General features: G+C 47.6%; 1 protein-coding gene across 1 annotated transcript in view; it reads right to left on the bottom strand.

The window, feature by feature from the left end:
- LOC138284829 (uncharacterized) overlaps window positions 1–23191 on the bottom strand; it is a 276359-nt gene extending 253168 nt beyond the window's left edge. Inside the window, exon 1 of the mRNA XM_069224016.1 lies at window positions 23131–23191. The gene's annotated coding sequence lies outside the window, so the exon portion shown is untranslated. The remainder of the gene's footprint in view (window positions 1–23130) is intronic.
- Window positions 23192–23750: the final 559 nt, after the last annotated feature.

Here is a 23750-nt window from a genome sequence, read left to right as displayed (position 1 = left end):
CCGACTCTCCACGAGGCACTCATCAACATCCTGGGAGCATACCACCATTCGCAGGAGACCATGGGCCAGATACTGGCCAAGTTGCAGGGGATCCAGGGGCTGCAGGAGGGGCACTACCTGGGGATCAGGGAGGACCTGAGGGACATCCACACCATCCTGGTCACCATTGCAGGGGTGCTGGCAGACATGGCCAACACCTTGAGGGAGGCAGTGGCACACCAATGGGCACCTGACACTAGCCACACCAAAGAACAGCCCTCCACCTCCGCCGACACTAGTGGACAAGAGGCCCCGCCACTGGAACAACAGGCCACCAGCCCCCCACCCCATGCAGAAGAAGAACCACCATGCAAACGGTCCCTGCGATCCAGGTAGAAGCCAGAGAACATTGCCAAGACCCCTGCCAGGAAATAAGACTCTCCTGTTTATCACACTTTTATCCCACTTTGTCACCCTGTCCACCTTGAACTGCCATTGCCCCCCTTCCTATGCCCCCTTGGACGATGCACTTGTGATAAAAATAGACTGGACTCTACCCTGGACTTTCCTCCATCATCAACCCAGCCCATTGCAATGCCCCCTCCACTTATCAGCACATAAATAAACACCCTTGGAACAAAATCAAAATATGGAGTCGGACAATTGTGTCGCAAATATATTCGTTTCACAAACTGTAAACATTGCAATTCAAATGTACTGTAATATTTATATAGGTATGGCCTGTAGTGGCCAGCAGTAAACACACCAGGAGCCAGAGTGGGGCACAGAGATCTGAAAATAGAGATGCCAAAGGGTACAGTAAGTGGCCATAAAAATAGGGAATTCAGGCTGCCATGTTCAATGTCCAACACAAAACTGCAATGGAAGGTGAAGTTACTGTGTCTTACCTGTGTGTCACTGGAAGTACTGCTGAATTAGTGTGGTTCTGTTGTCCAGATCTTCTTCCTCTGCCTCCTCTTTGTCACTGTCCACAGGCTCCACCGCTGCCACATGACCATCCATAGGCTCATCATCCTGCAGAAAAGGCACCTAGCGTCTTAAGGCCAGGTTGTGCAACATGCAACATGCAACATGCAACGATGATCTGGCACACCTTCTTGGGTGAGTAGTACAGGGATCCACCAGTCAGATGGAGGCACCGGAATCTGGCTTGAGGAGGCCAATGGTGCGCTCAATGATCCGCCTTGTTTGCCCATGTGCCACGTTTCACGTTCCTCTGCCCTTGTCCTGGCATTCCTCACTGGGGTCAGTAGCCAGGAGAGGTTGGAGTAACCAGAGTCACTTACAAAATCGAGGGATACCAGTTAGTCACACACTCACCCTTAGGGCCAACCCCACACCCATATACCTACATCAACTGGGTGGGGACCATGGGCTCACCTATTAGACACACAGTTGAGCCATCACATATGGGATGCTGCCATTCCTCAAGATAAAGGTATAATGCACAGAGCCAGGATACTTGGCAATGACATGGGAGATGTATTGGTCCGCCAAACACACCATCTGCACATTCAGAGAGTGAAAGCTATTTCTGAACACTTGTTCATTTCCCCGCAAATGCAATATGTGTACCAGTGTACCATCAATGGCACCAATGATGTTGGGGATATGTCCCAGTGCATAGAAGTCAGCCTTCACTGTGGCCAAATCCTCCACCTGGGGGAATACGATGTAGCTGCGCATGTGTTTCACCAGGGCAATCAACACTCTGGTCAGCACGTTGGAGAACATAGGCTGTGACATCCCTGATGCCAGGGCCACTGTCGCTTGGAAGGATCCACTTGCCAGGAAATGGAGCACTGACAGGACCTGCACTAGTGGGGGGATACCTGTGGGGTGGCGGATAGCTGAGATCAGGTCTGGCTCCAATTGGGCACGCAGTTCTTTGATTGTGGCCCTATCAAGTCTGTAGGTCAGGAAAATGTGCCTGTCCACCATTGTCGCAAGGTCCACCAGGGGTCTGTACACGGAGGGATGTCGCCATCTCCTATTCATCTTTAGTGGTTGAACTCTAGGGTCAAAAACAGTGAGCAGATGGTCATATGCAAACATATTTCAACCGTAATATGCATTTCTTTCCTTCTCAGAAACAGTATGTGAACCCTAAAGTCAGTTGATGTGCCAGTGTCTGCTGTGACACAGTTAGGTGCCATGGCCTGTGCCCCCCTGAAATGGCATCTGCGTGACCTGTGAGGAGAAACAAGTGGAAATTGGGTAATTCCGCTGGTGTTGTACGCCGTTGCGGTCGATGACTGTCGCGCAACACTGCTTTGGTTATCATTGGGCCCTATGGGTTCCAGGAGCCAATGGGGATGTATGCCGGCGATAACAGTACGCACCGCCGCGGACGTGACTGCCATTTTCAATCTGTGCACTCACTTGCTATCTGACCTTTAGCAGGAGAGGACCTACACTGAAAGTGCTGCTGTGACCTGTGTCTGGAAGCGACAATGGCTCGATTGTCTGGGGAAAGGGCCCCTGCCTTCACTTCCGAGGAGTTGGAAAGACTGGTGGATGGGGTCCTACCCCAGTACACTTTACTCTATGGTCCTCCAGACAAACAGGTGAGTACACTGTGAGCATGATGCGTGGGCCATGAATGTCCATGGATTGCTGTGTGTGTAAGCCTTGCATAGAGGGGGGTCTGAGGGGCCCTGGGCAGAGTGCTGCATGTACAGTGATCAATGTATGTGCATAAGGGGATGGGAGGGATATGGTTGGCCATGAGTATAACAGTCCAGACGGTATAACTAATACCCTTTCTGCAGTTTTTTTCTGTGGGTCAGCACCCATCAGAAAAAGGGTATTTGGAGTGCCATCGCCAAGGAGGTGCGGACCCTGGTGGTCTTTGACAGGCGGCGCACCCACTCCCGCAAATGGTGGGAGTACCTGCGCCACTTGGCAAGGAAGGCGGCGGAGGCCCAGCTGGGGCTGGCCTCCCAACGAGGAAGGGGTGCCCGTCGTACCCTGACCCCCTTGATGTTCCGCATCCTGGCGGTGGCCTATCCGGAGCTGGATGGGTGCTTGAAGGCATCACAGCAGCCACAAGGGGGTGAGTAAAGATTCTGATTCATTACTTTGTGCACGTTAAGGTATTGCCTGGGTGGGGGATGTAAGCTGTGGGTGCCCCTAGGCCAGGGCAAACATGGCAGGGTATGTTCAATGATGGGTAAGCTTAGATGCACTCCAACCCCAATAATGTTAGTGGGCATCTACTACTGGGCAGGGTCCTGTGGGTTTCAGGTGTGCAGCTAATGGTGTTAGGCATTATACCCCATGGGCTGGTGACTAGCATTGTAACTGGTAGTGCATGGCCTAGTGCATAGAGCTGTTCCCTGTGAGTTGGATACGTCAACGGTAGTGTTGTTGTTGGCATTGACCAAGTGTATCCTCTGTCTCTCTCCCCCTTTTTGTTTTGTCACCCTATCCTTGTGTGCATTAGCATAATCTGGTGGAGGAGCAGAGGCACCGGCAACAGAGGGAGCTACATCCCACATGGGTCTGGAAGCTGAATCCACCGATGGTGAGGGCACCAGTGGGACGGAGGTCGAGGGGAGCACCACAGTGGAGACAGGAGGGGACAGTTCTGCCAGTGATACCTCCTCTGCTGGAAGCTCCCTGGTGGTGGTGGCCACCTCTGTGACCACCCCAACTACAGGTACAGCCGCCACCCCCGCACCAGCACCGCCCTCCCAGCAGCCCCTCAGCGAGTTTCCCGTGCCGGCTCACCCATGAGGGTGGGCATCTCCTTCACCCCAGGCACCTCTGGGCCTGCCCCAGTGAGCCCTGCTGCCCTCAGTGAGGAGGCTATTGACCTCCTGTGATCCCTCTCTGTTGGGCAGTCAACCATATTGAATGCCATCCAGGGTGTAGCAGGGCATTTGCAATAAACAAATGCATACCTGGAGGGCATTTACTCTGGCATGGCGGCCCAACAGAGAGCATGCCAGACTCTGGCCAATGCACTGATGGCAGCCATTGTCCCTGTCTCTACCCCCCCTCCAACTTCCCCTACCCAGTCCCAATCCCCTCAACCCCAGCCTATCCCAAGCACACTTTCAGACCAGCAATCACCAAAATCAATACACAGAAGTTCCTCAGGCAAATACAAGCACCACACTTCATCTCACAAGCGCTCACACAAGCACCGTCCACATGCAGACACACCAACATCCACTGCCGCCACTGTGTCCCCCTCCTCCTCATCCACCTCCCTCCCAGTAGAGTCTCCACTCACACCTGCATGCACTACATTCTCATCCACTACCTCCATCACAAGCACACCTGTCACTACACACCCATTACTGGCAGTCACCACCCCCACATCCATGCACACGTCCCCTGTGTCCTCTCCTACTGTTTCTGTGCCCCTTCCTCCCAAGTACACAAACGCAAGCACACAGACACCCAATAGCCATCCACCTCACAACAGCATCCAGCCCATGCACCTTCACCCAAACACAGCAGACAGACACCTCCTACAACCACTCCCTCTTCCTCCACTCCCAAACCTTCACCCTCTTCCCGCCCCAGTGTCCCTAAGAAGCTTTTCCTCGCCAACATTGACCTATTCCCTACCCCTCCCCACCTCCTTTACATCGGGCTAGGGTGGCCAGAACCCAGCCCAGCACCTCAGCCACCCAGTCCACGGCCACTGTGGTTTCTGCAGCTACTGCAGGTGTGAGAGGCTCCCAGGAGGCATCCGTCAGCCCAGTCAGTGTGCCAGCATCACCTGCCAAGGCCAAGAAGGGTCCACCACCTAGCAAGGGCAAGAACGGGACACCAGCCAGCAAGGGGAAGGAGGCACCACCAGCCAGCAAGAAAAAGACACCTGCTGGCAGAAGCAAGGAGTCACCACCATCTGCCAGGGGCAAGAAGGGGCACACAACATCAGCATGGCACTTCAGCCATCCGAGGCTGCAGCTGAAGGCCTAGAGGCTACCACCACCTCTGCCAGCAACGCCACCTGCACTGCAGCCAGCACTACCACCTGCACCGCCACCAGCACCGCCACCTGCACCGCCACCAGCAAAACCACTGCCAGCAGCAGCAGCCGCAGTGGGTGGCCGTCCGAGGCTGCAGGTGAAGGCCTGGAGGCTACCACCACCACTGCCAGCACCGTTACCTGCACCGCAGCCATCAACCCCACCTGCACCGCGGTCAGCACCGCCACATGCACCGCGGCCAGCACTGTCACATGCACCACTGCCAGCAACACCACTGCCAGCAGCAGCAACCCCAGTGGGCAGCCTTCCGAGGCTGCAGGTGAAGGTCTGGAGGCTACCACTACCACTGACAGCACCGCCACCTGCAGAGCAACTGGCATCCACTGAGCAGCCGTCACCACCAGCGAGCAGTGTGTAGTGGTGACTACATGGGCTGCAGTGCATCATGGCCCCTGAAACACCTGTCGGTGTGACACACAGGTGAGAGACTGTGACCTTGCCCCATCCAGGATGAAGCACACTGGGCACAAGGCCCCCTCCAGAACCAGTTGAAGAAGGCATCCACTCAGCCCCTCCTTGCCAGGATGAAGCACACTGCGCACAAGGCCCCCTCCAGAACCAGTGAGGAAGCCATCCACTTGAGAGACTGTGGCTCTGCACTCCCCAGGACCAAGCAGTGAGCAAACCACCCACTTGAGAGACTGTGGCTATGCACTCCCCAGGAGCAAGCAGTGGGCATGCAGCACCCTCCAAGCCAGTTGCGTTGTACCATCTTCCGGCTGAGGTGCCCCCCATTCCCCATCCCCCTGAGGTGCCTGTGTGTTTTCGACCTGATGCCTCTGCAGTGTTCTCTCCGTATTGAGGCAGGCTTCAAGTGTGGCCTTGGCCTATGTGTTTTGGGCCAGTGGGCCACGGACATTTTAGAGTGTGCACTGTCCCTCCTTTTGTATATATTGTATATATTGTACATACTATTTCTTGAATTAAGTACATATTTTTATAAGACTATACTATTACACTCATTTTACTCCATTCCTTTTGTCCTTGTGTTATTCCTGATGTTTATGGGGTGTATATATAATGTTGTTGCATCTGTTTGTGTGTATGGTGTTGGGGGTGAGGGTGGGGATGTTGCATGTTGCATGTGTGTGTCACTCTCTTTTTCCTCTGCCCCTCCCTTGTGTGCTAGGTGTAGTACTCACCGTGGTCATCTTCGCCGGCGTTCATGTTCCTGGTGTATGAGAAGGTACACCTGCATTGAGAACACCTGCAGCTTGTGGTCCATGGCATCGTGGTTCTTCCTTGAGTGTTGAGAGGTGAGTCATTTCCCTCACAGTAGTGTTTCCGCCGTGCTTTTCATGGCATTGGTACTGCCCCGGAAAAGCTGGCGGATTTGCGTGTTGAGGCTGTTGGCGGTTACCACCGTGGTGTTTGCTGCTACCGCTGTGGCGGTCGGTGTGTTAAAGTGGCTGTATGTGTTAGCGGTTTCTGCCGTGGTCATGATTCTGATTTTTTTACCGCCGGCCTGTTGGCGGTGTTACCGCCGCTTTATCACCGACCGCCAGGGTTGTAATGAGGGCCTTTGTGTGTGCTAAAGGCCCACTGGCACGACCACAAGATGGTGTTCCTTATTTGTAGGGGGAAGTGGCTTCATGCAATGAGGAATTCCTTTACATCTGCATCTGTGCGGTATTACAGATGCGGACACAGATGGAAATGTGCTGTCAGCAGGTTTAATCACTATGCTCTATAGATAGGTTACACACATTCTGTGTGCTGTCCAAGGGTCCTGCTTGAAAAGGCGGGAGGCATGGAGATCCTAGGGGCTCCTCCAGACAATACTCTGCAGGCAGGTGCGGTCACTCAGTGAATTTTACGGAAGGAGGATCCCTGCCCACCCTCCCTTTAAAACTAAGGCCAGATCTCTGCCTGTAGTGAAAGGCACAATGTATGCTTCGAACATCTAGTCTGCCTTTCACTACGGGGCTGTTCACAGTAAGGGCGCAAGTTTCACTGTAATAGGGCACACTCTCTGGGTATGCATCTTGCACATTCAGTTAAGGGTGTGTCACGGTGCAAAATGAGGCACAATGCCTTATCTGTTATGCAGCCTGAGCAAAATTCAAGGCCTCATGTTTAGTCCTATCTGTGGTTCCAACTGACCCATGGAGAAGCAGTTAACCCCAGCTTGAGGAAGATGCTGTTTAAATGAAGCTTTGAGGATTGGCGTGAGCAGTGTTTCCAACCCTTGCTTTGTTTTTCTACAGGTAAATAAAATGTATCCCAGATAGCTGACTTTACTGTCAGACAAGAAAGACTTTGGTCCTGATATAGAACAGGGTGGATGGTTACTCTGGCACAACGGTAACGAAATCATGTCCACCGAAATCTAAATCCAATTATTTTCTATGAGATTTAGATTTCGGCGGATGGAATATCCATCACTGTTGTGACGGAGTAACCCGCCCTGCGGAGTCTAAATCAGGCCTTTTGTCCTTGCCGGGCTATACCGATCAGATTCCATTTTCTTTCTGGTGAGATGTCCAAATTAAGACAAGACAATCAAAAAACCAGGGCGGCCTTCTACAGAACGAAGACAATAAAACTCCATGGATAATCTGCAAATGCATAATTAATCCATGCAGGATCTATGAACCATTGTCTGCAGACATAAATATAGATTTAAACTAATGAAGGCAAAAGTGCCCCAGCTTTCGCTAAGGTAGTCTGGCATAATTTAAGTGAATTCATAAGTGAGTTATTGAGCACTGCTTGGATTACTTATCCTCAATTTTAATTACTCTGATTCTCCTTACTTGTCCCAGTACTTACTCGGTGAGTGAATGTGCCCATTCTCTACAATTGCTCACCTCCTGCTTTTTTGGAACGTTATAGATAAAACCCTCTCCTCCCCAAAAGCACTTCCTGCTTTTTAATTGCTCCTAGTTACAAGCTGATAAAGAAAACATTATAAGTACTGGGAGGAGTAAGAAGGACCAGAGTAAGGAAGATTACCTTTAGTTAATCCAAGCATTACCTCCTCTTCTCCATTGTGGTCCCAGACTACTCAATGAGGTATACCCAAAAAAAGATCTCTTTTCATCAGCCTAAGAAGAATACACACAAACATACCTTAGTAAAGTAGGGAAGATTTGTATTCGTCATTTCACACGTACTTCTACAAAAACACATGCATATCTGTGCTTTGTGTGCTTGCAAAAAAAGAAAGATACAACCTTAAAGTGGCATGAATCCTTAAATAACCTTTGATCCAAAATTTGGTTCAGACCCCTGAGCTAATTGCAATCTGTAATGCAATATAAACGCAGATGGTGAAGCCCAGTGGCTTTACAGATTTCTTCTATCGATACTCCTGCCCACTCAGCCCAAGATACCTCCATTATTCTAGTACAATGTGCCTTGATTACTTTAGGAATGTTTCTACCAGAGTCCTGATAGTCTGAGAATATTACTGTCCTGATCCATCTAGCTAAAGTAGGAGAGGATTACTTTTCACTCCTTCTTGACAAACAGGGAATCTGACAGTCTGTATTCTGCTGCTCTATTGATGTAATTGTTAGAACTCTAACCACATCAAGGAGGTGAATTAAGGGATACTCTTCAGTCTCATCCGGGGCAAAGAGGGGAGGACAATATCCTGAGCCCTATGAAAATCTACGCCAACTTTAGGCTGAAACCTTGGAATTTCAGGAAAGAATAACACAATCCTGAAAAACGTTAAGATGTGGCAGATGGCATACCAGCGCCACCAGCTCCCATAATCGCCGAAATAAGGTGATGAAGGCCAAGAAAATAGTCTTCCGTTTGAGGAACTTGTCAGTTGCTAATTTGCAGGGTTCGAATGGTGGTCTTGGTAAAAAAAAAAGATAAGACCGGGATGGAAAAAGCTTGCATACTTTAGTCTTAAAAGATCAAAACCTCTAAAGAGCTTTGATATCAGAGGTTCGATTAAGGCTAAGTTGCCCCAAGGGGATTGGAAAGCCTCTATTGCAGAGCACAGTAGTCGAAGCGTGGACGCTGCTAAACCGCTGTTAAATCTTCCTGCAGAAATTGGAAAATATTACAAAATGAATGTTGGACTGGGGACAAAACCTCTCTCTGCACCAAATGAATTCCAGTGATAACCATAGGCTCTATTAATGATTTCCCTTCTAGAAGCTTGTAGAGATTTGCAACCAGAGAGAGACCCTTATTTAGAAACCCCATCCTCTCAATTTCGAGACCAATAGTTTTAATCAGTTCAATTAACATACTGGTAACAGAGGTCTCACTAAGCCGGAATGCGCTATTGGTAGTATCTATTCCTGATCCACTTGTAGAAGCCTCAGAAAAGTAAACCATTACCTTCTTTTTCAGAAGAGTAACACAAGAACAATCTCTGCCAGCTCTCTCTGAAGTTTTGCCAACAATGCTGGGGTTAGGGGAATGGGGGAAAGGCGTAGAAGAGTCCGTATTGCTACGAATTCTGGAATCCTTGAAAGGAACTGTGGGAACCGAGAATTTTTGAAAGTAGCCATTAAAGCTCCACACCATCTGCACATCTCCTGGAAAATCATTGGGGCCAAAACAAAATCATATGAGGTTAGGAAAGTCCTGCACAGCTTGTTCGTCCAAGTGTTCTGAGTTACCCTGATGTGGACTGCTCCAAGAGCTAAAAGATTGTTCTTGTCTAAAAGACTAAGGGGGTCATTGCCAGGGTCGGCGGTGCCCCGCAGGGCATTCTGACCACGGCGGTTCGGCCGCGGTCAGACAAGGAAAACCGGCGGTCTCCCGCCGGTTTTCCGCTGCCCTGTTGAATCCTCCCCGCTCCGCCGCCATGGGGATTCAGACACCCCCTACCGCCATCCTGTTCCTGGTGGGTTTCCAGGAACAGGATGGCGGTAGGGGGTGCCGTGGGGCCCCTGGGGGCCCCTGCAGTGCCCATGCCAGTGGCATGGGCACTGCAGGGGCCCCCGTAAGAGGGCCCCACTTGGTATTTCAGTGTCTGCTATGCAGACACTGAAATACGCGACAGGTGCAACTGCACCCGTCGCACATCCTCCACTCCGCCGGCTCCATTCGGAGCCGGCATCCTCATGGAGGGGTGTTTCCCACTGGGCTGGCGGGCGGCCTTTAGGCGGTCGCCCGCCAGCCCAGTGGGAAACCCAGAATACCCGCGGCGGTCTTTTGACCGCGCTGCGGTATTCTGGCGGTTCCCTCCAGGCGGGCGGCTCCTGCCGCCCGCCGGGGTCAGAATGACCCCCTAAATCTGATTAATAATCTGGTTTAGTGGAGGGAAATCCATTATAAACTGATGGTTGAGGAAGGACATAGCTATAATGTTGGCAGTGCACACTACCAGAACTCATCCCTTTATCAGTTGTGGAAAAACCTGTATCACCCTCCAGACCAACATGAGTTCTCTCCAGGTGGAGGATCTCATTTTCTCTGACCTTTCCCAGACCCCCTGTGCTGTTTAATCTCATAGTGTTGCATTCCAGCTAACCAAACTGGAACCTGTTGCTAGAATCTCAGGATTGGGGTAATCAAAAAGATTCCCAGTGTTTGATGTTGACTGAGACAACCAGAATGACAGCCTCTCTTGTTTATATCTTCATAGTTCTCTTTTCAAGGAATCCAATAATCAAGAATGTGGAGGACTACGGGGTCAAAATATGGTTAAGTCTGTGGATTGGTGCCTGGCCCTGCAGACTGAAAGAAAAATAAAATAGTAGGCGTACTACTTCGGAACTCAAAGAATCAAATAAAGTACTCAGGAAAATGAGTTACCATAATTCCCTGATAGAAATTCACTCACTCGCTGATGCCTCTGATCTCATTAGGATATTGTGAAGAAGCTCTCGCAGCTTTGTCTACCTGGACTCTGGCAGCAGTACCAAGCTCTGTTTTGTGTTGAACAGCGCCCCTATGTATTCCAGTATTTGTGAGGGAGTGAGTTCAGATTTATTCCAACTGACCAAAAAAAGAAATAACTTCTGCAGGATCTGGATTGTAGTTGCTATATCCATTACAAATTGACTGAAAGAACTGAATTAGAGATTGTCCAAGTATGGATGTAGTATGACCAATAACTTTGTAAAAACTCTAGCCAAGGTCCTGAGTCCGAAGGGCAATATCCAGAACTGCCAGTGATGACCCCTAACAGCAAATCACAGGAATCTCTGCTTCAGAAGAGCTAAGGGCACATGGAGATACAGATCCTATAAGTCTATTTTGTTAAGGAAATTGCCTCTGGAAATGAGTGGAATTACTTATTTAGGGGATTCATTTTGAAATATTTAAACAGAATGTATCTGTTGAGGTACTTCAGGTCTATTATCATTCTGATATTACCTGATGCCTTCTGTGCAAGGAATACAGCATACCAAGCACATTTCCTGCAGAACAGTGAGCCTCCTTCTCCTTTAAAACTGAGATTCGTGTTATTAGAATCTTCCTTCTGACTGGATCCAGGAGCGATGAAGTCTGGCCAAAATGAGACTCTGGACAATCTGGAGATACCTCTATGAAATAGCCAAGAGAGACTGTCTGTGGTCCCATCTATCCTCAATCAGACTGTTCCAACCCTGAGAAAATAGCTGTAGATGACCTCCTCCTGGAGCAGCAGAAACCTCTGCATAGTCAGGTATCCTGCTTAGGGTTTTTTTCCAAGCCGGCTAACAAGAGTCAAATTCTGAGCAGGCTTTCTTAGGCTGGAACTGACTTCTGGACTGAAAACAATCAGACCTTCTTCTTCTACAGTGGTCTGTCTTCCTTCTACTGCTGTCTCAACTCTGTTGCTTTTATAGGAAATGCTGTGCATGGTTTTTGGTCTTTAAAAAAGATTTTCACAAAATGTCCTCCAGCACCTACCCACATAGTTTTGTGCCTGAGAAGGCCATTCTTAACAAGCAAATTCTTCTGAGCAGCATCTACTTTTCAGTTGCTGAGATGAAGATGTTGTTTTGCTGCAACTGTAATAACAGAAGCCATTTCTGAAGACTTCAAATTTTGTCAGACATAATATTTGATAGAAAATGGGCCTACATTTTCATTCTCCTAAGAAACTTCAACCCCCCCCCTTAAATACAGAACAATAGGGCTTAGAAATCTTTTACTAGTGACTGAGAGGAGTACACCATGTAGATCTCGTCTCTCAACACTAAAGTGAGGTCAGCATGTGTTCTCTTACGAGCTCCTTCAACCTTCTAATTCACCAGATCTGAAAGAAAAAATCTTCAGAAAGAAGAGAGGGATTCACAACCAAATTTACTATGAGAGAGTTTATAATCAAGGATTGAGGTAGGCCACCCTCTCCTCTTTTAAAGGGATAAAGCCTTCCCATAAATCTTGGGCCTAAGACCCTGTTCGGGTCCCTCTATTCACATTTAAGGAGATTTTGACACAGCTGGAATCACTGGTACTTTAGCAGCAAAGCGCTTTTAGAACTATTGCAAAATAAATCTCCACTTGAGCTTGACTGATTCTCTTCCATGGTGCACTGTAGGTTAAAGACAGATAAACTACCACCATTTTAAGGTCTACCTTCATAATATGCTTTCCTCTGGGGGAGAAGGGTTCTCTGGAAAACCAACCTCATCCTCATCATATTCCACAGATGTCGATGATGAACAGGAGGAAACTGAAGATATAGAGGATATAGCAATATGAAGATTTAAGAGACCAGAGGTGATAAAGGTCTCCTCTACAGTGGCAGTTATATGCTTCATATAAACATCCCAAAAGTTCTTGAAGATCCTCATCATCAAAAGTATATGATTTAGCACCACTAGTTCTTGACTCAAATCCTTTCAAAAATCTATCAGAGGTAGGCCATGAACGCTTTGTTTTCTTTACGTGTTTCCCCAGGTTACCAGCAAGCGGTTCAACCACAGGAACCACAAACACAAAAGGGAAGCTCTTTTAAGTGCCCAACAGGGTCTTTAAAGGAAGTCTCTTCAATTGCCCGATCAGCCAAAAACTCAAAACAGGCAAAGCATTAGGCAACCTCCAAATGGAATAAAAAGAGATTAGAGAAGGACTCTGTAAGACTCTCCAAGGCCTCAGAGAGAACATTTCTTATCAAATTTTAATACTTCCAAAGCAGACGTTGGTGAGAAGGAGACAACAAAGGAAAATTACATGCAAAAGATTTCAATTGAAAAAGAGAAGATTATCATATCTATCTACTTTGGAGAAGGTAAAAATCTGCTGATCTTCACAAAGGTGCAATTCAATCTCTCTCTTTGATTTCTTTTTTCATATTTTCTTTTCCTTTTTATTTGTTTGTACCTAAACAGTAGAGCGTTCCAAATTGTGCTCACCTAAAGGAAGAAGAACACCTCCTATGTCACTCATTGATCATGATAACACCCTGTAATGGACCAGATTCATAACTATGGTGACAGGAAGGCTCGACCACTCAACCTCCACATCGAAAGTCCAAGACCTGACCACCAGATTACAAGTGACTGAAGTGAATGAAGTGATGTAATGAAAGAAAACACCACAAAGCCCTAAGTGGCTCAACATCGTCTAAATGGAGCTATGAAGAAAGAATGTGAAATAGACAGACAATGCGATAGCAGCTGTTAATATTAGAATAATTGATGCTGATGCACACAAGGATACATTCACATATAAGAAAGACTACTAGGTTCCCTCATTGTGAACTCTACATTAACCCGACTCCAAGATACATGGTCAGTCAGGCCCTGAGTCCTAGGTCTGAGGTTACTTACTGACAGGTTACAGGTGGGGTGGCGTGTAGACGGTAGACACATGCACAAACAGGAAACTTAGATCAAATCTCACAGATAGGTGCAGTGACACCACAATGGTCCCAGGAGATAGGCCCCAATAAAGCACACATGGTCAGAGGGATGTGTGCATTCCCAAAACACCATAAAGTTAGATGCCACATGTAGTTAGGAACACAGCCAATCAGAACACAGCACATACAGCAACACGCAGCAACCACGCACCCCTCAAACCGGACATCTGTGTTTATTGTACCCAAAGAAATGTATATAACACCACTCAGAAGCCATAGACTTTGAGACAGTCCTCAGACACTGGTTCCGTAACTGTTCCCCCAGCTGTAAGGTTTAATTAAACAAACTGTTCCTGTTTTGCCAGATACCTCTTGTCCTTTGTGTTTTTTAAGGTAAATTCACATTCGAGCACCATAGCCGTACAGTGCTGATAAAGAATAACCTAGAATGGTGCCACAGCAACTGTCCAGGTTTTAAAAGTATCTCAGTCTCTCAGCAACAATAAGTAAACAGCTTCCCTGCATAGTGAAAAGGAAAGGTTTTTCCACCCCAAAAAATGTTTCAAGTTTTCCTGTATCTTTATTGGCATCTGAAGTGCAATGAAAAATTACATGCTCCTAACACTGCCTTAATGCCACCTTAGCGTCATTTTTATGACGCTAAGATGGTGTTAAGGTGGCCATTCCCCCGAGCCATTTTCCAAAGTGGCACAACGCATGCATTGCGCCACTTTGCAACCACTTGCGTCAGGCATAATGTATGCAAGGCGGGCGTTCCCACGCAAGGAGGCTGAAAAAATGGAGCAGTGAAATTTACAAAATTTCACTCTGCCATTTTTAACACCTGGTCAGATGAGGCCTTAAGGTGACGCACCCACATTATTCTATCTGCCTCCCACATTATTCTATCCGCCTCTATCTGCCTACCTGCTGGACTAGTGTCAAAATTTTTAATGCTAAAGCAGCAAAGCGCCACAACAGCATCAAAAATGTTGACGCTGTTGTGGTAACCACCGCCATGATACACCGTATTTACAATAAGGTGCAACCATGGTGTTGTTAGGTGGGGTAAGGGAAATGCCAAAAAAAAAGTTGTGCATCGGGACCGATGCACCACTTTTTTGTAAATCCACGCCGTAGTCTTAAGATCAAACATAACATACAAACTAATAAAATATACAAAGCTGTGCATTTTCCCTTAAGAATAGACCAACAATTTGCATTGTTTCACTGTATTTGGAAAGACCTTAGACGGACTGGGTAGGAAAGAAGCTTAAGTATCCTGCCTCCCATTACATGGTTTGAAAGCGCTGAAAGATAGCAGCAACTAAAATTGTCAACACAAGAAGATCTGACAGAAGGAAACTGACTATTTATAGTGCATATAATTGCAGTCTCTGGCTTGAAATACCAGATTTTGACATGTTGAAGGGATCCTGTAAACTCCCAGGATCCTGGTAATATTAACTCCTTTATCAATCAATCACTGCATTTGTAAAGCGCGCTACATACCCGCAAGGGTCTCAAGGCGCTGGGGGGGGGTGCTACTGGTCGAAGAGCCAGGTCTTGAGGAGTCTTCTGAAGGCCAGCAGGTCCTGGGTCTGTCGTAGGATGGTGGGGAGAGTGTTCCAGGTCTTGGCGGCGAGGTATGAGAAGGATCTGCCGCCGGCAGTGGTTTTTCGGATGCGGGGGACTATGGCGAGGGTGAGGTTGGCTGAGCGGAGGCTTCGGGTGGGGGTGTGGAAGCTGAGTCGGTTGTTGAGGTAGGTGGGTCCGGTGTTGTGCAGTGCTTTGTGTGCGTGGATCAGGAGCTTGAAGGTGATCCTTTTGTTGATGGGGAGCCAGTGCAGGCCTCTCAGGTGGAGTGTGATGTGGCTGCGGCGGGGGACATCGAGGATGAGTCAGGCCGAGGCGTTCTGGATGCATTGGAGTCGTCTCAGGAGCTTGTTTGTAATTCCTGAGTAGAGGGCATTCCCGTTGTCAAGTCTGTTGGTGATGAAGGCCTGGGTAACGGTTTTTCTCGTGTCGAGGGGGACCCATTTGAAGATCCTGCAGAGCATACGGAGGGTGTTGAAGCAGGACGCGGAGACGGCGTTGACTTGCCTGGTCATGGAGAGAGTGGAGTTGAGGATGACCCCCAGGTTGCGTGCGTGGTCCGTGGGTTCCGGGGCTGTGCCTAGTGACGTGGGCCACCAAGAGTCGTCCCAGGCTGATGGGGTGGGTCCGAGAATGAGGACCTCCGTCTTGTCTGAGTTCAGCTTCAGTCTGCTGTCCTTCATCCAGTCGGCTATGGCCTTCATTCCTCTGTGGAGGTTAGCTTTGGCGGTGTGGGGATCTTCGGTGAGGGATATAACGGTGTCGTCGGTGTAGGAGATGATGTTGAGGTTGAGGTTGTGTTGTCGTGCGACGTGGGCGAGGGGGGCCATGTAGATATTGAACAGTGTTGGGCTGAGGGAGGATCCCTGTGGGACGCCGCAGATGATCTCGGTGGTTTTGGAGCGGAAGGGTGGGAGGCGGACGCTCTGGGTTCTGCCGGAGAGGAAGGATGTGGTCCAGGCCAGGGCCTTCTCTTGGATACCGGCGTCATGGAGGCGTGCTGATAGGGTGCGGTGGCAGACCGTGTCAAAGGCTGCTGATAGGTCCAGGAGGATGAGGGCGGCTGTTTCTCCTTTGTCCATCAGGGTCCGGATGTCGTCAGTGGCGGCGATGAGGGCGGTCTTGGTGCTGTGGTTGCTGCGAAAACCGGATTTGGAAGGGTCCAGGATGTTGTTGACTTCAAGGTAGCGGGTCAGCTGTTTATTGACAATCTTCTCAGTCACTTTTGCCGGGAAAGGGAGCAGGGAGATGGGCCGGAAGTTCTTGAGGTCCTTGGGGTCCGCCTTGGGCTTCTTCAGAAGGGCGTTGATCTCAACGTGCTTCCAGCTTTCTGGGAAGGTTGCTGTCTCGAAGGAACAGTTGAGATCTCACCTGTCATCTGTGGAGGAGGCTCTGCATTCCATATTTACTAATGTTTTTAGGATTTGCTTCTTCTTAGAAATACCATCTACAAGGCTCTAAATTTGAGTGTCAGCTGAAAAGCCAGTTTGACAAACTGGTTTTTCAGTGAAGGCCTCTTGGCCTGTCTCACCCTAAGAAATTCAGAAGATATGCCTATACTATACTTTATCAACAACAACAAGGTGATGGATGGATTGCTTGAACTAATCTCAACCATTGGCAATCTCTCAGGGTCACATCCCAACCCATTTTTGACCACTATGCCACATCAGTTTGGATCTAGCCAGTCAGATTTGGATACAAATCAGCCTTGACCCCGCTCCACTGGGAACAGTCCATCTCAAACTGCCAAACCATGTCCCCTCTGAACTGGAATACATACAACCTAGACACAGTTTCGCCCTGATAAGGGCTCATCAGCCATGTATAGCTTTATATAAGTGGCACAGTGAGCATGGGACCCACGTCTGGGCATACCCATCACACTTAGGGCATGAACTGCAACAACAACAGGATGATGGATGTAATACTTGAATTAATCTCGGCTACTGGCAATTACTCAGGCCTCATCCCAATCCATTGTTTTTGACCCACTATGTCATCTCAGTTTGAACCTAGTCATATGTAAATCAGTCTTGACCCAGCTCCAATGACACCAGTCCGACCCAAACTGCCAAGCCTGGTTCTCCCTGAAAAATAGGAATACAAGCAACCTAGGACTGGTTTCACCCTGATTATGGCTCATCAGCCAGGCATAGCTTGATTTCAGTGGTGCAATGAGCAGGATCCTAGATTGCTTTTGTTCCGGTTCAGGGGGAACTTAGCCTAGCAGTTCTGGGTGGTGAGTTCCCACGAGGAGCAAGGTCAAGACTGATTTGCACTTACCTGAGTCCAAACTGAGGTGGCACAGTGGAGAATAAAAGATGGATTGGGATGGGGCCAGTGGCTGAGATTATTTCAAGAATTTCTTCCATCACCTTGTTGCTTTTTTATTTACCGTACTTTGGTGCAGATGAGCCTGGTTCATTACCTTCATACAGGTTGGATCCAGAGTGGGGGCTTTGATTGTTTGGAACTGACCTTTAAGTCATGAACACAAGAAAGCAGATTCACATGTACTGCCCCCTCACCTAATCCCATATAGGGATGGGATAGGATTCAGTTTATGCATGTTCTGCCAGTGCCCAACTGTTGGAAATGGCCCTTTTCTGCAGGGTTATCCCCAAATGTTTGCTATGTCCTGCACTCACACAAAGGGCTTGGTTACCCCCTACTAATGTCTGGAGCCAAAGTAAGGGAGAAGGGGAGATTCTTAGAACTGGTCAGATCTGGCTGGAACCTTCTCCCACCTTCTAGAAACTTGGCATTTTGAGTACCAGTAGAGGGGCAGTAACCCCATGCTTGGAGAGCACTATTGGAACTGGGACTGAACCTCTGCCGAAAGGACAGTTGGACTGCACATAGGACTCATCTGGACTGCTCTTCTTTTGTTGCCCTGCTCTTCTTTTGTTGTCCTGCTGGGTAGCATGAAGGACTCATCTGGATTGCTTTTCTGCTTGTTACCCTGATGCCAGCTGATCCCTGACTCTGGACTGCCTAGGCACTGCTGGACTGACAGAAGGAACCCCCATTACGCGCCTTATTGAGCTGGCTTGCCTGCCCCTGTTGTGCCCCCAGTGTTCTTCTGAGGCTGGACTGCCCCAGAAGGGGCTGTGGGACCTTGAGTCCAGCACCCGCAGTCTCCTCACACAGCGCCTGTTGGGCATTGCCCATAGATTTCCTTTTGTAATCGGATCCTGGCTTTTCAAGTACAGTGCATAGTGATTGCTGCCTCTGGAGAAACCTCACTCGTGTTGAAGGGCTGTGTGCTTCTTCCCATCCCCTGCACTCAGCAAGGAACTTCCGCTGCACAAGAGAAGTCCTGCTTCAAAACCACAGGTGACACACGCTGCTGTGCGCGCTGCACTGCCTGAAGGAGGGAGCGGTGGCCCGAACGGAACCAACGCAGTCGCTTCCCAGGCTGTACACATTGCCCTGAGAACCTGGACTTGCCCCAATGGCACATGCCATCCCTGCACTGTAACCCAGGGAGTCAGCCTTAGTATGTCAGGCTCCTGCTGCACCAAGTACTGGATCATCATAGTTGGCTGCATGTTGCAGGCAGTGCAACCAAAGTATTCCACCTGCGGGGGACCTTGCAAAGTTTCCCTGCTGACTCCTGAAGTGTGTGGGTGCCCGCCAAGCCCAGACCAGGGCCGTACCTAGACACTCCTGTCATTGTTAACCTGAGGTAGCGCAGGAGGAGACTCGACGGATGCCCCCCGCTCAACAAGAAATCGCCATTGCCAAGGAGATTACCATTATGTGTAAGAGGCACACAGGTGTCTCTGTGGCCATGCTTGGGGCCTAATTACCGCAGTCGATGTAACAGGAGCACAGGTACACTGTGCCCCAGGATGTCATGATGGTGCATGCACTGAGTCACAGAATGATCATTACTGATATGCAGACAGCAATGTATCTAATACTGGTGATTCATGACGACATTTGATAATTTGTGCACATTTTTATATCCTGATTTGCATTCTTGCACTCCTGTGGTGATCCATGTACCTTTTTTAATCAGATAAGTTTCATGTCCTGATGTTGTATTGCCTATCGTTTTGGTACCTCACTAACAGAGTACTGAGTACTATCTCAGTCCTTGTAATATGTCCACAATATGTATGCCTTATGTCGAATTGGTCTTATGATAAATTCAATATAGAGAAACGTATTTTTTATTTGATCACGTGTGGAGTTTCTTTTGTGGCATACTTATTGTGTCCCTGGTGTGGCTGTGTTGCAAAAATGCTTTACACATGACCCCTGAGGATAATCTTGATTGCTCTGTGCCTAGCTATCAGGAGATGAGCACAGGTTATCTTTGGTGTTTAACTTACTTGTCCTGACTAGAGTGGTGGATTCTGCTTGGCTTAGGTGTATACCAACCAGAAACCCAATTTTTAACAACAACACTGCCAATCGGTAGAATGATGACTATAATGCTACAGTCACTATCAGTTGTTCAAACCCTCGCTCCATGCTAGTATCCACCTCCATTGTTACTATTCCTTAAGGAGATATCAAACCCCTTTACTTTAATATTAAACAGTACTATACATAGTGTTTGCTACCACCAGGAAATGCCACACTATACAGAGGGGCATTAAGTCCCTCATCCACACTCCTTTTTAGCAGCTTAAGTGGGGTGGAGGGTGATGGGAGGTGACAATGAGCAGTTGCGGACAATATTAAACATCCAATTATCATTCATGTCTTCTTTGACTTTGGCTGAAGATCATGGTCTCCAGCCTGAATATCATGAATTAACACCGCTGCAGTGCATTAGTATGATGGGCCTGTGAGGAGGTGGGCAAAGACAGAGCATGTGGTAATGAAGGAGGGAGGGAGAGAAGGAGAGGAGTCAGAGAAAGATGGATGGACGGATAGATTACACTAAAGATGAAAAAGACAGAAAGATGATAGAAGGAAAAAGGTCAGCGAAGGATGGAAACAAGCATCAAAGAAAAGAGGAGAGAAGATGGAAAGAAGGGCAGAAAATGGACAAAGATGAAAAGAAAAAAGAAAAGAAAGATGAAATAAAGAAAGGATAACAGAAAGAAGGAAAATAAGCTGGGAAGTGGGAAGAAAATTAAAGAAAGGAAACAAAAAAGAAGAGAAAGAAAATGGAAGTAATGAAAGACTGTAAAGATGCAAATTAAAAATGAAAGGTTAAAATGATGTCTGACATCAACAAGAATAAATATAATCAGAAGATGAAACGAATGGAATGAATTTCTGAAAAAAAGAAACAAGGACAAGGGAGAAAGAAGGACGTGAAAAGAAAGATGAAAAGATAGAAACAAAGATAGAAAATAATTGAAAGTTATGTTTTAAAATGGGGTATTTTATTTTTGTAGCTACTTCCTTCACTGCCTTTGTTATTTGACCAATGTTTTACACCCCCTCCGCCCACTGAAGCATCATCATCATGGAGGGTTACCAGTCTCCTAGAAAATACTATTCTTCAGGTGTTGTTGTCGACAGACATGACATTCCCCCAAATGTTACATACCCTGTCTGGTAGTATCATCAACAGATGGGTATATCCCAGATTTTCCAACCACTCTGTTGATTGCTTTCTTGAGACGTTGCTGATCCCCTATGTTTTGCTTCTCCCGTGTGTTACTATCTCTTAGGCGTCATTATCTCCCAGATGTTGCTATTTCATTGGTGCTGCTAGTCCCTGAGTTTCAGTATACCACCCATTGTTATCTCCTGTTTACTGTTACTTTCCACCAAGTGCTGAAATCCCTCTATTTGTTTCTTATCTATCCCTGTTGCTGGACATCAGATGTAGTTATTCACTATTGCTGTGCCTCAACTGTTATTCCTGAAGTATTGCTATCCCTCAGATGTTGCTCTTATGCATAGTTCTACACAATACAAATCCATCATTAGTGCTATAATTTATAGTGAAATGTGTCCTTCCACCAAATAATGCAAAAAAACAGTAGCACCATAAAATATTTTGTTTGGGTTCTGTTCCTGTGTATTTTCAGTAAAATTTGAATGCAAATAGTTTGCCTTACAGTACATTTTCCCGCAAATGGTGTGTGATTACGCGAAGATGCATGATGGCTTCATTTTGGGAATTTTGTATAACAAACGTAATGCATAATTCACAAAATTGCAGAAATTACGCTTGCGCAATTTAAATTTCACCAGAGCCTAATTTCTATACGTAGACGTTGCAACTCATCAGCTATTACCATCACCACGTGTTTCTATCCCTAGATATTTCTATAACTCCAAATGTTTTACCTATTAAAAGTTGCTATTCCATAGCTTTTTTTCCCACAGATCTTGCTATCATTAAGGTGTGGCTATCCCCAAATGTTGCTGACCTCCAGGTGTTATATATACCCCACGTTTTGTTGTGTTATTGTTTTTTAGGTGCTGTTATCTCCCAGATGTTACTATTTAATTGGTGCTTCATTCTCCCCAGTTGTATATAAACCTCACCCCACTGTTATTATCTCCCCAGTGATGTTTTCAACCAGGTGCAGACAGCTATCAGATGTTGCTTTTCACAGAGAGATAAATAGCCTCAATTTGGTGGTAACCCATTAATGTTGCTGAACTTCAGGTATTGTTATACCTGAGATGCTGCCATCGCTCAAATATTGCTTTCACTAACTAGCCTACCATGCCTGATTTTTTCTATTCCTAGGTATCTCTATCACTCCATATTTTGATAATCATCAAAAGTTGCTACCACGGGAATTAATTTTCCAAAGATCGTGCTATCAGCTAGGCTTAACTATCTCACATACAATGCTGTTTCTTAGTGGCTGACGACCACCTCCCGCCCCCTCCCCCCCCCCCGATGTTGCTGCTACTTATATGTTGCTGCCCTCATATCTTACTATCGCCAATTGTGTTGCTGTTTCCCAGATATCGGATCACTCACATGCTTCAATCTCTCAGGTTTTTTATGACCAGGTAGTGCTAACTTCTGGGTGTTGTTATTAGCAGTGGGGAGAACTTGTGGACTTTCACTCTGTGGAATTCCACGGAGTTGCACAACGCCTCAGCGAGATTCCGCAGAGTTCCGCCAACGGACAGAAATTGGCTTGTCTCGCTGCTCGCTCTATGATTTAACACCAGGAGTGCATTCCACACTGAAAAATCTGTGCGAACTGCAGCACCCGGTGTAGCAGAGGGTGAAGCTACTCTATTTTGCTGATGATATCATGCCCCCAGATGTCGCTATCCCCAAGGTGCTGCCAGTCCCTAGATATTGCTGTTGCACAGGTATTGATATCTCTTAAGTGGTACTGTATCGCCGTGTTTCTGTATTCCTGGCATTTCTATCCCATGGCGCAGCTACCTCTTGGTGATACTATTCCCCAAAGGTTGCTATCCTCAGATGTTCGTGTTCTCCTTTTCTCTGTTTTCACTTTGGTGTTGCTGCTCGTCAGATGTTGCAATTTATTGGGAGTTGCTGTCCATCGGATGGTGCGAGTCATAAGGTGTTGCCATTTATCAGGTGGTGTTTCCTCAAGATGCTGTTGTCGCAAAATGTTATTATTATCCTCCAAGTGTTCATATTCTCAGACGTTTCTAGCACTCGGATTTCTCTGTCTCTCCGATTGTGCCTTCCACCGTGTTTCGGTTTCGTTCAGCTATATCTTGAGGCTCATTTTCCCACTTCCGTGAGACATTACTATCGCAAAAGATAGCGACTTCCCACAAATGAAACCTGTCACAGATTTCAGGAGCCCTCCACCTCTCTCCCCTTCCGAAATTGTAACTTCACCAATCTTCTAGTACACCAACCTTCGAGCCGAGTCAATGACTCCTTACCTGTGTCTGTCTTCTCCGGTGTCTGCTCTCTTTCTCTGTCTGTTCTGTCTGTCGCCCTCTGGCCAAGGATCGGTATAAGAGGCTCAAAAAGTCCTTGCGTGTCTCGTGTCACGCCTTCAGCGGAAGGCCTCGCCCCTCGGGAGCTTTACGAGAGCACTTGTGCACGAGAGATGTGCTGAGGCCATTGAATCACCTGCTGCGCGCACAAAACACCAGTGTAACCGCATACCTCGAAGAACACGCCCCATTAGATGCCCAAAATAGGGTTAGCATTTAGGGGTAGATGGTAGTTTGAAACGGTATGGCAGAGTAGAAAAATAGAAGGTGGTACAGAAGGGTGGTGTGTGGTTGGAAGGGCGTTGTCTTTGTTTTGTGATCCTATGTGGGAAGTTTTTGCATGAAGTGTGTGATGACCAGTGAATGACGGTCAATGTGTTAGGGCAGTGGTTCCCAACCTGTGGTCCGGGGACCCCTGGGGGTCCGCGAAGTCATCTCAGGGGGTCCGCGAGAGCCTAGAAAATTAAAAAGTATTAACAAATATTGACAAATTAGGTCCCCAGCTTCCAGTAATGACTCAGATAGGGGTCCCCGGATTCCCATGATGATTCAGTGGGGGTCCC

The sequence above is a fragment of the Pleurodeles waltl genome, chromosome 3_1, assembly GCF_031143425.1.
Source record: "Pleurodeles waltl isolate 20211129_DDA chromosome 3_1, aPleWal1.hap1.20221129, whole genome shotgun sequence".
Taxonomy (NCBI): Eukaryota; Metazoa; Chordata; class Amphibia; order Caudata; family Salamandridae; genus Pleurodeles; species Pleurodeles waltl.
Note: the sequence above shows the minus strand (reverse complement) of the source record. Positions and strands in the feature narration are given on the sequence as shown.